General features: G+C 41.1%; 1 protein-coding gene across 2 annotated transcripts in view; it reads left to right on the forward strand.

Moving 5' to 3' along the window:
• The window catches only part of TMEM255B (transmembrane protein 255B), a 261,876-nt gene that overhangs the window by 32,906 nt on the left and 212,305 nt on the right, over positions 1–16,665 (forward strand). The window lies entirely within an intron of this gene.

The following is a 16,665-nucleotide window of genomic DNA, read 5'->3' on the forward strand; positions in this document are numbered from 1 at the left end:
ATAGCTTGGGTTGTTTATCCTGGAGAAGACGAGGCTCCATGGAAGCCAGATTGTGCCCTTTGAGTACCTAAAGGGGCCTGTAAGAAAGAGACAAAATTTTTAGCAGGGCCTTTTGTAATAGGGCAAGGGGTTGTGGTTTTAAACTAAAGGAGGGTTTAGATATATTTAATTTAGATTAGATATAAGGAAGACTTTTTTACAGTGAGAGTGGTAAAACACTGCAACAGAATGCCCAGAGATGTGGTAGGTGCCCCATCCCTGGAAAGATTCAAGGTCAGGTTGGACAGGACACTGAGCAACCTGGTATAGCTGAAGATATTCACTGCTATTAGACGGGCTTTAAAGGTCTCTTCCAACCCAAACTGTTCCGCGATTCTGTGAAAGACTTTGCAGTTGTATTTTTCTTTTTTTGGCAGAGTGAGTACTAAACAGTTATAACTGAAATCTAATGCTAGTTCAGTAGTGATTTTTATACTGATGGTCCATGAGGTAAAATTTTTCATTGGTGAACTTCCCAAATACACAGTACTTTGCAACCAGTGCATTTTGATGCCAATGGTCAATCATGCCACAATGTTAATCCTAGTATTAGACCTTGTACCTGACACTGAGATGGGAAGAACAGATTGCATTCCTAGAGTACCAACCATTTACGGGGGAGACTAATTCTTTTTTATTAACTTAGTTCAAAAATTGGAGCAAAGAAGGATTCTTGCAATCAGCTTAAGCCCATCTGCCAAGATTTTTCTTTTGTACTGCAAGACAACCACATTCACATATCCAAAGGCAGTTGACTATCCTTTAAATCAAAGTGCAAATACCTTGAAAAAGAATTTTCCTGGAGGGCCTGAAAAGCTTGGAGCTTGTTGTACTATAATTTTTGCTCCTGTTACTCAGATACATTTTCCCTGTGAAGCACATTGCGGCTTGGGAGTGCCCAGTCCTGTGAAAGGTAAACTAGTCAGAGGTAGATAAGTCAAAAGCCTCACAACAGAAGTCACAAGGAAATCTGGTAAAAAAGAATGTACTGACATTACAGAATCATTTCAGACCACCACCACAAGCTATTTTGAAACCAAATCTGAACTAGACAGATCATGCTAAGCTGTGTTGGTGTGAGCAAAGTGGTGGGACCATGTGGTGTTTGGTCTCTGGCTTTTATTTGGCAATATAGAAATAGCCTGTGGGACCATTGCTAGATTACTGATTCCAGCTCTGGTATTTCTTGGTGCTTTGCCAAGGACCTTATTGAGTTGGAAGGAGTTTGGACAAGAAAAATCTGAAATCTGGAGTGGTAGCTTTTAGAAACAGTACTCAGAAGTTTAATTTATTTCATTTAACAAAAGAAAAGGTTGACAGGTGAATCAATCATAGCCTCTCTAAGGTATCTGGGTAGTCAAAGGTTATCTAATAGCTGAGGGCTTTTAGTCTCTCACACAAAAACAAGTAAATGCAGTGAGTTGAAGTCAATGCTAAAGAGATTCAAACCATGGAGCAGGCACAGTTTTGACAATAATGAATTATGGAAACAGCTTTGTCAAGGTTACGGATAGTTCTCCATCACTGAAATACTGAAATCCCAAGCTTCATTTTTGTATAATCTTGTGATGTTTATCCAGAGGTTATGAACTTGAAACGTATGTCTTGGGATGAAATTATTTAGCCTTTGTTATTCAGGAGGTCATTCTAGAGCAGGGTCCTCAAAGAAGGCTCCTGTGAGCTATTTTTATAGTCTGGTGGAAACTCTGTTACCCCTTGTCAAACCTGTCTGTGTGGTGTCAGAACCTGCTCTCTGCCAGAAAATGTTTAGGATTTGATAAATTGAAACCACTTGAAAACCATTTATCAAGATTTCTGATCTAGGTTTGCTGGTCTTCAAATCAACAAAGGAAATGCAATCTTTAACATGAAAATAACTGAAATAATATCTCTACTAAAACCACTATTCCTCACATGCTGGATAACATACAAGAAAACTCGATGAATACATTCAATATATTCATATATATATATGAGTACATATATATAGAATATTGTCGTGGTTTGACCCTCACTAAACGCCGGCATTCCGGCTCTCTCCTGCTGCAGATGTGCAGGAGAGGTGAAAGAAAAAAAACTGTAAAAACACACACCAATTTCATGAGTTAAATGAGATAGGACACTGGTAGGAGGATGCACGGAAGAAAGGGCAGACAGGCTCTAAACTTAAAGGTGAAAAGTGATTTAATTACTTAATCGAGTTGGAGAATACATGAGAGGCAAAAATAAACTTTTCATGCACTATTTTGTTCACTCACCCCCCTCCCTCTTACCAACCCATTTTTATTCACCCCCTTTCCTCTTTTTAACCAACAGCTCGGGTAGGGGGCAGGGTGTGGGGTGTTTTCTCAGTCCACAGAGTAGGTCCATAAATCTATTCATCACCACAATTCTTCTACTACAAATACTCTTTATCTCTACTTATCTTTCTCTCTGTCCAGACAGTTTCTCTGCTCTCACCCCTCCCTCTTAAGGAGTGTCTCCGCTCACCCCCCTTCCCTCTTTCTAAACCAGCAACACAGACAGGGGGCAGGGTGAGAGGGGTTCTCTGGTCAGTCCAATCAGGAAAAGAGGTTCTCTACTTAGCCAGGGGTCTTTCCCATGAGAGACAGTCCTCTAGGAACTTCTTTGGCGTGGGTCCAATCTCATGAGCAACATCCCTGAATTCTGCTGCAACATGAGGCTTTTTGTCCATAAGGTGCTGTGCAGACTCTCCTGAGCCGAGGCCAGGCTGCTTCCACCCTAGGAGCAAGGCCGTTTGCTCCCTTGCAAGGCCTTTGTAGCTTTAACTCTTCATATGAGACTCCCAGTGGTTCACAGTTTTCTCCAGCCATCCACCTGCTCCTCTGGCATGGGCTGTGGGTGGATTTCTGCATCCTTGTGGACGCCATGGGCTGCAGGGGGACCTCCTGCTCTCCCCATGGCCTTCACCATGGCTAGCAGAGGGTTTTCAGCTCTGGCGCCTGGAGCACCTCCTCCCCCACCTTCTCCACTGACCTTGGTGTCTCCATGCTGTTTTCCCTTCACATATTTTTACCTCCTCCTCTAACTACAAAGAAGTGTGTGACTGCCTTGTTTTGATTTTTTCTTAAATATGTTTTCACAGAGGTGTAACCAGCACCTCCAATTGGCCCAAACTTGGCCGGCAGCATGTCCATCACTTTCAGAGCCATCAGAGATTGGCTCTGCTGGACTTGATGTAAAAACTTCCAGAACTTACACTCAGGACACACAGGAGCCATCTTTGTGCCTCTCCCCACCCCTCAGACACTTCCCCAGGCCTACCACAACAGCTTCTGAGGGGTCCAGATTTCTCCCAGATGTTAGAAATATCTTGCTGATGTTTTGGGCCAATCGAAACCACCACAAATATATTGGATGCATCCAAGCATTTGTCAGCAAAGCTGCCATCTTGATAATGTTTTCTGATCTAGAACACAGATACAGGGCTTTTGTACCCACAAATCTGCAATCTGATATTCCTCTCTTTCCAGACATGTAAGTACTATGCATACAGCATGAGTATATTGAAATTATAAGGAGCTGGTAGTATGCATTAGTTTGGGTGCCAGATATTTTGCAGTATAGAAACACAATGGCAAACTATTTTTTTTGGAGTACATCTTATGATCCCCCCTCGAGTTTGTAGAGCCTCTCACACTGGCACAGACAAATCCCCTGTTTATACATCCTTTTTTTTTTTTTTTCCTCCTGAAATTCCTTTTAGGTTTAGCCAAATTGCAAATTCTTTAAAATCCCTTTTTTTCTGCCCTGCTGTGACTTGTTCTCCTGAGGGAAAAGGGCTGGTATTGTGCCAGCCAAACAGAAATGTCTAAACCATTATGCAGCACACACACTGTGTTTGGGTACCCAAGAGCAATTCACGTGTTGATGAGAAGGAAAAGGAGAGGTTCTGAGTTCCTTTCCCATCTGCCCCACTGTGTAGGACAAATGCCTTCACTGCTGGCAAAACCAAGGGTTGGCCCAGGATTCCCTAGCCCCCTGACATAAACACTGGTCAACTGGCTTCCCTCTTTGAGAGATAACAGCCCAAACTGAAATGTCCCATTAATGTTATTACTTTGGTCATTCAAATTGCAGCAATGCAGCTTTGAGGGAAGAGTTCTGTGAAGATGCAGTAAGAGCATCTTACTACAATTAGATACAATAGTGAGGGAAGAAGACTACTCTTTTATTTTAAATTGGGAGTTTGTACTGTGAGAAAATGTTCAGAGATTGGCTCACATGTTTGAGTATTTAAAAGCTAATGGTTAAATACCACTGTGATTTAATTGCATGATCCTATTGCACGGAGACCAGAGCGTCAGTGTACAACCAGGCAGAAAGTTTAGTGCATTGGGGTAGTAGCAAATCTGGCACTTCCGATTTCTTTGGCTCTGAAAGTTAAATTATTTTCTTTTAGCTTTTCTTCTAGTGTACTTTGATAGGTGTGAACTCTACTGAGTATATTGTAAATCAGCTCCAGAGATAAGGAAATGGGATAGGGAAATTCTACACATTTTACTGATATTAACAATCATATCATTAATGCAAGAAATAATATGAGGTGTGAGAAAGTGAGAAGGATTTGATCCAAATTTAAAATTACACTGGTGTTTTAGTTTCCACAGATTATAGTCTTGTGCCTCTGTGTGGCTTCTACACATCCAAAAATCAGGTGAGTGGCAGAGATGGCAGAATTTAGCAATTCAGCAATGTAGAATAGCAGCTTGGTTAAAGGGAGATTTACTGTCTACTTCCATCTTTATTTTGTTACTTTGCAAAGCACTAGCCGTGATGGAATTTATGCAAAGCATACAAAGCAAGTTAATTACTCTTTAATCCTCAGAAAGGTGGGTGACTGGGGCAAAGGGCTTGCAGTCTGTTCTGAAAAGCATAATCTACTTCCCTCTGATGTGCTGCCAGCAGAAGATAATTTCCTTTGTTGTTTCCTATTCTCAGAAATGTTTCTAGACTAACAACAGATGTTTTTCTATGAAAAAAATTCAAAGGTTCTACACAGATATATAGACGGAGAGAAAGTAATGACCTGCAGACTTCAGACTGCAGCAAAAATATTTCACAATATTTTTCATCACTTCACAAAGGAAAAACAGTATCTTCAGTGGCCCAGTGCAGAAACTAGTGGAGTTAAAAAAAAAAAAGAAAAAAAGAAGAAAAAAAATGCCATTTATTCACATGGATCTGAAGTCCTTATATTCTACTAGAGTAAAAATTGAGGGTGTTTCAGTATCCTGAAATTTGCCCTTGCAAAAGGTTTTATTTGTGTCACCTTTAAGAAGAAGCCATGGGTAGCATGAATAATCATATCATGTAGCAGGAAATTCTCTCTGGGTGGATGATTATTCAGTTGCATACAATGTCCATGCAAAGTATGTTCCCAGGTATTCAACAAAGTTTTGATTGATGATTATTTATGACTCTATTAAGAGCTTATTAATATGTGTTGCATCACCACTGACAGATTATGGAACTTCACACTTGTAATGCATTTATTTAGTCTTTTATGACAAATTCCAAGAAGGTAACATAGTTAAGAATTTTTTTTTAACTGAAACTGCCTAGCATTTTCATGTGTATATGGCTCAGTGCAGTTGTCTCCACATTCCCAGCCATCAGTATATCCAGTGACTTTTTTTGCCTCTGGAGCACTGAATTCTGTATATTTCAACATTTCTGGTCTTCTGAAATGCATGTGAGCTTCAAAATGACAAGCCAATGGAGATGGGGAAAAGCTAATTGTACCTGAGAAGTCATGGCACTCATGAACCATTTCACTAATTGTTGAGACCATCTTACTTTTGTAAACTCATGTCTTTCCATTCCTCTTGAGGCTTCTCTTATGGACTTTTTCCTCTCTTACATTTTGGGGCATAGTTCTGCATTCTCTCTCATTTGAATGAGCCCTTTCACCCTGGCTGATGTGTGTCAGTGGGGGTCTCACTGTTACAGGAATTATAGGGAGTTTTGATGGAAAATTGCTGGGCATAAACACCTGGTTCCTTCCTGGTTTCTGCTCAGTACCTACCACAAAAATATCATAGATAAAGTTGTTATTACATTACTTAAATTATAATAGGGGGATGTTGTGCCATGCCCTGAAAATTAAAATCAACACCGCAATGTTAATTAAGCCTCCAGCATTTTATTTGTGGATGTAAATATTATATATATATAAATATATATGTTGCTCAATTAGGTGTGTTTGGTGCAGTCTCTTTTCCTTCTCTTTGCTGTAAAATAAATCCAAAAGAGCATTATAAATGAAACCCCTATGCATTTCAGTCAGCAGGATATTCAGTATTTCAGATGTCGAAAGGTTAATGTCTTCCAAAATGACACTTCTTGCAGCAGTACAGTTAGAGATGTATATGAGATTAGTTCAGTTGGTTAAAGCATGGTGCTCATAATGCCAAGGTTGCAGGTTTGATCCCTGTATGGGATCATTCCATTCACTTAAGAGTTGGACTTGATGATCCTTGTGGGTCCCTTCCAACTCAAAATATTCTGTGATTTCTTACATATTCTGATAGCATTAAGGCAAAAGGAAGGAGATAGAGGAGGTTTTCATGTATTTGAGTTACATTACCAGAAACAGAATAAACAGTTCTTGCATTCTTGTGGAAACGTTAATTACTCACATGGCACAACATCATTATAATCAAGACAGAGCAATCAGTTCATATAACAAACCCTATAATCAAAGTAATGTAATCAATGTAAGTAATCAAATATAATAAGCAATTAAATACCTAACTGCATCAAGCAATAACTAAAATTACAGCCTTGAATAGTATCAGCTAATTGCATCATTAGAAACTTGTGTAAAAGCCAGTGGTAAGTCAGTTTTTAACAGGTATTATGGGAAGGTCTACAGCCTCATCCTGAGAGACATTAGCTAGCAAGACTTGACTAAAGAAAAGCAGACCTATTCCTGTGCCAGGCTTGGATTTGCTGTATTAAGGCAGGCGTAGGCTTCCTCACTGGAGCTGTGTGTGGCCTCATCCCCAGAGCAGCAGAGCAGCCAGGCACCATGTCACTCAGCAGCTCTGCACACACATCTCTCCTTCCTGCCACTACCTGCGCCTGCTAAAGGCCCTGGAGCTGCTGAACCTCCTTGGGAATGTGCAGGGCAGTCAGCTCCCGTTTCTTCTGCCTGTTCCACTGCACTCCATCTGCTTGTGAAGGCTGATGGGCCTTTCCTTCCACCTTTGTGCCATGGAGAATGTGGCCAAAAACTGTTGAGAGAAAATCACCTGTTTGAAGAAGTCTTAACCTCTCCTAAGAGCTCTGTATCTATCTGAGAACAGACCTGCCAGTCAACATGACAAAGTGCCCTGTCTGTGTCCATTGTCCAGCAACGGACCAGTTCCAGCATCTGGAGGCTTTTCATTTGACTGTAGCAGTTCTGCAAGACCATAAACCTCACCAAAATAAAAAAGAATAAGACTGAGGCTGCCACTGCAAAGTATTTACGTAAAATAAAAATCAGTGAGGAAATATAAAGTGAGACAGATCCATATATGTGTGCTTTTCAGCCATGACAGTATACAGGTACTCTGAATATTTACTCTGAAGTGAATCTCTATTGCTACCAAGCATTAAGAGAAGAGGATTCTGTAGGATCTAGTCTTTCAAATTAAGTAGAAATCCTAAAAAGAGCCCTTGGAAAGCACAATGTGAAGTAAATCTGGTTTGTGAGAGTAAAGTTTTTAAGCATCACCAGCTGCTTTTTCTATTTTCAGCACTGAAGCTGGGTTATTTCAGCATTGCAGACAAGATAGGCAGGGTCTCTAGGCTGGAGTGCAGCATTTCTGGAAGAAGATTAGCTCTTAAATTTGTGCAAGGCAGATGTAGAAGCACAAGAGAGGGTAAGTGCTGTCTGCAGTCTAGAGTGGAATTGCTCTCATGGCATGACCTCACCCAAAGCATGTAACCAGATACTGTCGCGGCTGCCTCTGAAGTGCTTAAACAACACTGGAAATGTATTATTTGCGCCAGGGGATCACTAATGTGCTGTAGTTACAGTAGCAATATGGCATGGACAGAAGCATGTGTCTGTCTCACTCTGTGTTGCTTTGGAGGGTTTGATCAGCTGTACATTTGGGAACCCTTGACTCTTAAGGCAAGGGCAATAGGTGTAGAAACTGATTTAACACACGCTAGCCAAGTCTGCAGCTTAGGTAAAAAGAACATGCAAAAACCTAATTATGGGGCTTGAAATTTCTTAATGTAGTTTGCTAATTATTGGATGAATTTTGAAAACATAACAAAAAAATTGAAAACATTCTGTTCCTGATGGTCTGGTTCATTGCAGCCCTTGGCAGCAGCAAAACCTTGGGGCTGGGGTGCTGCACTGACACAGGACTGTGGGAGCCTAGAAATAGCTCACTCACCCTCCCAAATCCCAGCCAGCATGCACTATGCATATCCTGACAGCCTAGGACTTCCCGGGTCGTTAGTCAAGGTGATGCTATCAAGAGGATAAACCACAAGAAACAGTAGGAAACAAACACTAGTATCACAGGGGAGCAAAACGGCCGAAATGCAGAAATGGGAAGGCTTGGAGGCCCACTTGATGAAGTGAAGCTGAACTGACACATTTGGATTCAAAAGCTGATTATGACCTTGGTGACTATGAGGTAAAAGTTGTTAATGGAAAAGATTGCCTTGGTGCATGGTCAAAATGTGAAGTGGTAGAATTTTTTAGGCTGGAAAAGACCTTTAGGATGATCAAATTCAACCGTAAACTTAACAGTGCCATATCCAGTAGCACATTTAATTTTCTTCCCATAACTGTACTTTCCCAACATCCTTAATTCAAAATTTAAAAATTGTTTTGTTTGTTTGTCTTTGTTTTGCAATTCCTGTCTTTCAATCATCTCTCCATAATGTCCATGACTTTATTTTTTAGCACCTGGACTTCCTTTCAGGGTCACAGTGGTTTTTAAACCTGTGGTTGTAGCAACCGCAGCATTCCAGATAGGTGCCAGCCACATGCTTACAGCCAATTTATTATGTGGGTTGAATTTCTTAGTGAATAAGAGATGCAATGGCAGCCTCTTTAGCATCCCTGGCATGGACTGAAAGAGCACACCCTGGCAAAGGCCAGGAGTTGATGCCTGGCACTCCCATAAGAGTAGTCCCAGACACTGAAGGGAGAGAAGAGAAGCCCCTGAGCCCCATGGTGGTGGTGGGCAGCCCCAGGACACTGACCTGTCCAAGGAGACAACACTTCCTGTGGGAGCACAAGCTCTGTCCTGCCCAGAGGCTCCTGCCATGCAGTAAGCAGTGACCCCTCTCCTCCCAGCTGCTGTCTGAAATACAGGTGTTGTGAAAACAATGACATTAGTTACAGAAGTAAATTTCAATGAGGCATATGTAGAATACTATGTTAATAACTATGTGTAAATTATGTGTACAAAAATTTAACAGCTCATGAATTATGGCTAGGGCATTCTGTTGGCCTACCAGGAAGTTAAAGATTCATTAACAACACAAGAGAGGATACAGGGCTTTAGGAAACTAGCCATTTTTAAATTGTTATTTTAATTAGTTCGTTTTCTGGCAGTTGATGTTCTGGCAGTTCCACTATTTGGAATTACAGACTTGGAGAGTTCAGGGGGTATTATTTCTGCTCTTTTCATATAACAGTGAAATTCTGAAAGATAAATTGTTTTCTGAAAGCCATTTCTGCTTCAGAAATTACAAACTGGAAACTGGACTGCAGATTTATCTGCCAGTGAGTAAAAGTCCAAAACAGTTCTCAAAAAAATCCACCCTTGTTTCTGATTCCAGAAGGTATGATCATGTGCTCTATGTGGGAGTCACAAGGCTGGGGAGCAAACTGAGGTATAAAATGGTTTGTTCTCTAAAGCTGACACCCCCTCACTGCATACTGGCCTTGGACTCCAAAGTTCCTAATACACAATTGGCCAGAACCAATATAGAAACTCTTCATAAATTTTTTTAAATGAAATTTTTCATTTGTTTATGATTGAAAGCGCAGAGATGTTTGTATTATTCACTCCTGTGAATCTCTGGGATCTTCTAGCAGTCTTCCTCAGGAGACAGCCGTCTCATTGGGAATGTTGTTGAAAAGGATGGAGAAACAGCCCTTGGTCAGAGAGAGACAGGAATTGCAAAAGACCTGTAGCATTTCCTCTCAGTATTTGTACAGGGTAGGATCCAACCAGCTTTTGCTTAGGCCCCCAGACAGTGATCCAGTCTGCCTGCTTTCCCAGGCTCCTAATATGTTGGCCCCTTCTCTTAGGAGATTCTTTTATCTTTGGTCTGGAAGCTCTCAGGTTTGTATGCTCCCATGTGCCATGTGCTCTCAGTCAGTGTGGGGCAGACACAGATACCTGTGCTCCATCTAGCTCTCCAGAAGAGCATAAAAGCTAGCTGCTAGTAACTTCTATTTGCTCATATTTGCACGCTTGTTTTTAGAAAGTTAGCAGTGAGTGTGATCTTGAAGGGAGTTATAATCTCCGGAACACCCAGCTGTTGGCACAGGGCTGAGCTGGCACTGGAGGTTGATGTTTCAGTTTGCTTTTAGGATTAAACTTGAAAAATCTTGGCAGCTATCCCTCTCCTATTCATTGCTAGCTTTGCTGTAGATGAAAAGAACTGAAACCAGAAAATTAAAAATGTGACACTAATGAGACACTAAAAACATTATTCTGGCTTTGGACTCCTCAGTTTTATCTATATTCATCTTTTACATGTGACCAGGACGGTTTTGTGGTCCCCAGGCCAACTGGCATGGTGAAGCCCACGTCCCTGCTCTCAAAGGCTCTTGGAATGTAAATGGCAATGTCCAAATTACTTACTGGGAATGATTCTTGGCACATACTAATTTACAAACCATGCCCAGAAATTATTCTGGAAGAGTGAGAGTTTGCCCAGGCCAAAGCCATCACCAGCACAGTTCTAGAAATTTAATGGGCTTGATGCTCAAGTTTCAGGCCTGGGAACATTCCCTGGCACTGATTAATCCACACTTCTATCGATGCAGCTATGGAAGCTGACTAAATAAATACTGTAATTGGAAAAAAATAGCCCTCACTATACAGTTATTTAAATAGATTATTAGCCGTGTTTTGTAAAGTATGGCATACATTTCAGTCAATACTGTTTAAGCTATATCTCTGCTTTCTGAAAGTGAGATTACACACAAGGGAGATGGAATTTTCCCTATGTTATCCAAAATATATTTGTTCTCCAAGGAAACAAAAACTGGCATAGAAGAAATTTCTTTCCATATCTCAGTTAAAAACCCTTCAACCTCCCCACAGACGTTATCAAATCCACCAAAGATATTGTTAAAATAATACTTTTCTTACACAGAAAACATATTGTAATGCTCCCACCATCAAAGAGAATGTGGGGTTTCTATTGTATGCTCTTAAAATAAAGCAATCAGCCAAGCCAAAACCATCTCCATTTGGACCAAATCTTCTCTCTCTTTGCATAAAGCCTTCCCTCAGTTTATCACTCTTGGGTTTTAATACACATACTAGAAAACTATTGAAATGAAAAATTCAGGAAGGGAGAAAGCTACAGTTTGCCTTGTAGTGTTCAAGGCTGAGCAGTTCTGATTTGTCTGAAATTAAAGGGAGTACTGGATATCCTGTTTTTTTGGGGGGGTTGTGACACATCTGAGAATTTTCTAAACTTAGCTTGACAGCATTCTGACTGTACCTGCTTAGTATACACAAACACATTAATACGTAATTAGCTAAGAAATCTAATCTTTTCTGGTGCTCAGAAGGATTGAATAAAACCTGTCCATTTTTCCTTTGCATCAGTAAATAAACAAACCCAAGCATACAACTACATTTTTATAGAGAATTCTTCCTCTTTTTACCAGCCTACATATTTTGTTCTCTGCATCGATCAGCAGAGCTCTAACCAACAGCTCTTTCCTACCTGCCCATTTCCACTTAAAGAGACTTACTCAAAGAAGCAGAGAAAGGGAATACATTATTTATTATATATTAATACTCTAACATATTAATATTTCACATTAGTGGGAGTTATTGCATAGCTCTGTTTCAATAATAGCAGTTGAGGAAGTTCCTGGTATCAGAGGATATTGAATTAGTTAAAAAAAATACTGTTGCTATATACTTTAAATTTACTCTTATTAGATGAAATATATGTATATATGTATACTTACACACTTACATATATAGTACGTAAAAGTAGCTCTGTCTCACCCAGTATTGCTATAAGCAGTAGAATCAAGAAGACTCAAGGACTGGTAGGTATATGCTATGTTAATACACAATCTGTTGTGAGCAATGTGAAGTATTTTAAGACCAGTCTGTCAGGAATATTTTTATAGCTTTAAAGTATGTCTTGTTTGTCTTTGGTATTGGAGACTCCTATAAAGTCCAGCAGGTGCTTATGTGGTGTGACATACTGCTGGATAACTTTTAAACACTTTTTAATATCTGTGTGGTGCCTTATTCATATAAACACCTTAGCAGACAGACAGACCACAGCACGTCTGTGGCATGAAAGTGGAAGCTTTTTACCAATGCACCCTTTTGGCATCCCCTGAGTACCTTTACTTAAAAGCTTTGTGCTTGAGGTGTTAAATCCTGTGAGTGTCTGGACAAGGCCAATGTTATCTAATCTTTTTGTTATTTTTGTGCACTTGATCATAATTCATTTATTTTGCTTGCACAAACGAATGCATTTAGACAACAGACTGAATGCAAAGGCTGACTGTACTAGTGCAGCAGGCTTGCTGTTCAAAATTAGGTGCATGAAGGAAGATACTCATTTGCCATGGCTGTGCATGCAAATGTAATAACTTTATTCACTGCGGTTGCTTCCACGTCTCAGCTCTGATATTTGTGCTGCACAGCAATATCAAGCTATAAGATCTGGTATGGATTAATCAATCACCTCTCTCCTTAGGGAACAGTGCTGCTTCCAGTCACAAGCACACTTGGATGAAAAGTGTGCTTGTTTTCTCTGTCAAAGACCAAACCAATAAAAGGACCAATTTATTTTTCAAGAGGAAGGAGGTGTAGGGGTAGGAAAACGCTGTGAGCCAAGAGATCAGGGCCAAAAGTGAGGGTCTGCCTGTACTTGATGGAGGCAGATTAGATGGAGGCAGACTAGATAGCTGTCTCGCTGCCTTTAAGAAGATAGAGAGGTGTCTGAAGGGAGTATCTTGGCATTCAGGGTGAGACACAGCCTCACAGGGTGATGTGGAGGCATCACTCATCAGCAACCTGTAGTAAGGATATGAATGCCCAGAAGGTAAGGCCAGGGAGCATCTGTCTCCAGGTACTAAGGTATATCTGCTAAACTCACAACCTATGATGCATTGAGAGAACTTGCAATGTGCTCATACCCTGACATAGGCTCTGGCCCTCTTCACAGATTCAGAGCTGCTGAGACTGGGCAGAACCTCTGGAGATTTCTAATCCAACCACCTCTTCTTAGAGCAGTGTCAGCTAGCACAGGTGACTCAGAACTGTGTTCAGTTTGAGTATCTCCACAACCACTCTGGGAAACCTATTCCCGTGTTTAATCACCTATAGAATAAAAAAGGATCCTTCTTATGTTTGAATGGAATTTCCTCTATTTCAGTTTGTGCCCACTGTGTTTTGTCCTGGACATTACTAAGAGAAATGTGGCTCCATCTTCTTCACTTCCCCATCAGGTATTGATACATATTGATAAGGTACATGGGAACTTTCTCTTGTCTAGGCTGAACAGTCCCAGCTCTGCTTCTCTTATGACAGATGCTCCAGCCTGGTAATTAACAAACCATGTTCATGGTCTTGCTCATACTGGGGAGCCGAGCACTCTATCCACCATTCCAGATATGTATTCCCACTGTTGTGGCTAGCACAGGTCTTTCCCATGAGAATTTTCCCCTGTGTTTTATAAACAAAGATAAAGTTTGGATGTTATTAAAAACAGTGTCTCGAGATTTGGACAGTTCAGGCCTGGCCAATCAGGCCTAGGGGGAGGTTTCTGACTGACCAATCTGGGTGACCTCTGAAAAATCTATATAAGTTGGAATCAAAATAATAATGCACTCTTTTCATGCCACGCTGAGAATCCGGGTCTTTTTCTGTGCTAGCGGCTCAACAGCGACACACTGTTAGGAGGAAGGATCACCTTCCTGGACCTGATGGTGATGCTCTTTGTAATGCAGCCAGGGATACTGCTGGCCTTTCGTCCCACAAGGACACATTGCTGGCTCATGTTTAACTTGTTACCTATCAGGACCCTCAGGTCCTTCTCTGTAAAGCTGCTCTCCAGCCAGTCAGGCCCCTGTCTTTTCTGGTGCATGGGATTATTCCTCCCCAAGTGCAGAATTTGACATTTCCCCGCACTGAACTTATTGAGGTTCATGTGGGCCATTTCTCCAGCCCAGGTCCCTCTGAACAATAACACAGTCCTCTGGTGTTTCAGCCACTTGTCCCAGTTTTGTATCATCAGCTAGCTAGCAGAAAGTGCACTCTACCCATCATCCAGTTCAGTAATTAAGATGTTACGCAATATTGTCCCTAGTATTTACCCCTGGGCTGGACAGCTATTAAGTCACCTCCAGCTGGACTTCCACTGCTCCCAACCCTATGACCTCAGCAGTTCTGCTGGCTTTCTGTCCACCTTGCTGTCTATTTATTTAGCCCATATTTCATCAGCTTGTCTGTGAGAATGAGAGATTGCCAGAGACATTAATGAAGTGGAGATAAACATCCAGAAGCAGATGAGAGAGAAGCTCCAGTCATCCTCCAAGCCAGTCACATCCTTGTAGAAGGTTAACAGCTTGGTCAGACATGACTCTCCCTTTGTAAATCCATGCTGACTACTCCAAATCACCTTCATGTCCTTAGATGTTTGGAAATTGTTTCCAAGATTATTTGCTCCATCACCTTCCCACCATTGTGTAGTTCCCTTGATCCTCTTTCTTGTCATCCTTGAAGACAGGCTGTATCTCCAGTCTGTTTAAATGTTCTCTAAACTAATCCTCCTTTAGCAAGGGTAATTCTTTCTTGCACCAGATTTTCCCACTGGTCTCCACTGTAGACCAAGGCAAAGACGGCACTGAATACCTTGACCTTTACCATGTCTCTGTAGCACGTTGCCGGCTTTATTCAGTAATGTGCACATATTTTTTGTGGTCTCTCTTTTGCTGCTAATACACCCATAGAAACTCTTCTTCTTGCCCTTTGCAACCCTTGCTGGACTGAATTCCAGGAGAGCTTTGGCTTTCCTAACTCCATCTGTGTATGCTACTATAATTTCTCTATTTTCCTCCCTGATGATTTCCCCCTTAATGCGCTTCTTGCAGACTTCCTTTTTATGGTTGTGTTACATCTGGAGCTCCTTGTTCATCCACACAGACCTCATGCTGCCTCATACTTGATTTCCTGCTGGTTGGGATGAGCTGTTCCTAAGTTTGGATGAGGTGAATCTTGAATATCAACCCACTTTCCTGGACCTCATTGCTTTCCAGGACTGTATACCATAGGATTCTTCCAAGCATATCACTGAAGAAGCCAAAGTGTCTTTTCTTCAAGTCCAGAGTTGGGATCCTGCTCCATCCTCTCCAGATTCTGAACTTCACCATATCATTAGGGGGTAAGGCTGCCCCTGACCTTCACATCCCTGACCAGTCTTTCCCTGTTTGTAACTATGAAGTCCAGCAGAGCTCTTTTCCTTGTCAACTCCTTCTGGCAGAGAAACTGCAATCCTGTTAGACCTCCCAACCAGATGTGTCCCTGGAAGTCATGGCTAAAGGCTAATGCTTTCCCAGGACTGTGGAAGAATGTTGACCTAGTTCAAGACATGGCATGCTGTTCATGTGGTATTTGCTTTTCCTCTCGAGAGAAAGAGTTACTGAAGCATTTTTTCTTACACTTGTGTAATATAAATAAATATTGTTGCATGCAGGAAGCTAACCTTTCGCTAACCCTTGAGAGTTGGTGTCCAAACTTGTTTAAGTTTGCTGTAGTAATCAGAAAGGCAAACAGGCTGATGGAGGAGCTTTATTCATTGATCTGTCTGCATTCCTGCCTAGCTCTGCATTTTAACTAATTATGTATTTTGGATCAGCAGATTTATACAGTTGACACTTCATTATCCAACAAGCAGAGAAAACTCAGAAGTGATCTGAAGTAGTGCAGATCTTTCTGCAATTCCTGTGTTATGCCTGGATGGGTCTTAAAGCTTTAAAATGCAGTGAAATTTAATCAGCGCAGATTTCTGCTAACATCTTAAATAGTCCATTGCTTGGAGAGAGAGAGGATGGAGAGAGAGGATGGCAGATAGTGGGTTTGTATCTTCAGTCTTGGATCTGGTCTGACTGACATACTGAGGAGCAATGAGCACCTGAGTGCTTTTGAAGGCACAGATCAGGACTAGATAAGTGATAGAAAGTTGGAAAAGTTTTTTGTTGGGGTTTGGTTTTGGTTTTTTTGGTTTTTTGTTTTTTGTTTTTTTTTTGTTTTGGTGTTTTGGTTTTTTTGCAAACTTAAGTAATTCCAACACTACTTTGAGATATACATTGGACAACAGAGGACTCAAGCTGTCCAATCCTTCCAGAACAAATGTGGTCTAGTGCTGAAA

Source organism: Lichenostomus cassidix, chromosome 1 (assembly GCF_008360975.1).
Source record: "Lichenostomus cassidix isolate B80296 chromosome 1, HeHo_3.0, whole genome shotgun sequence".
In the NCBI taxonomy this organism is placed as follows: Eukaryota; Metazoa; Chordata; class Aves; order Passeriformes; family Meliphagidae; genus Lichenostomus; species Lichenostomus cassidix.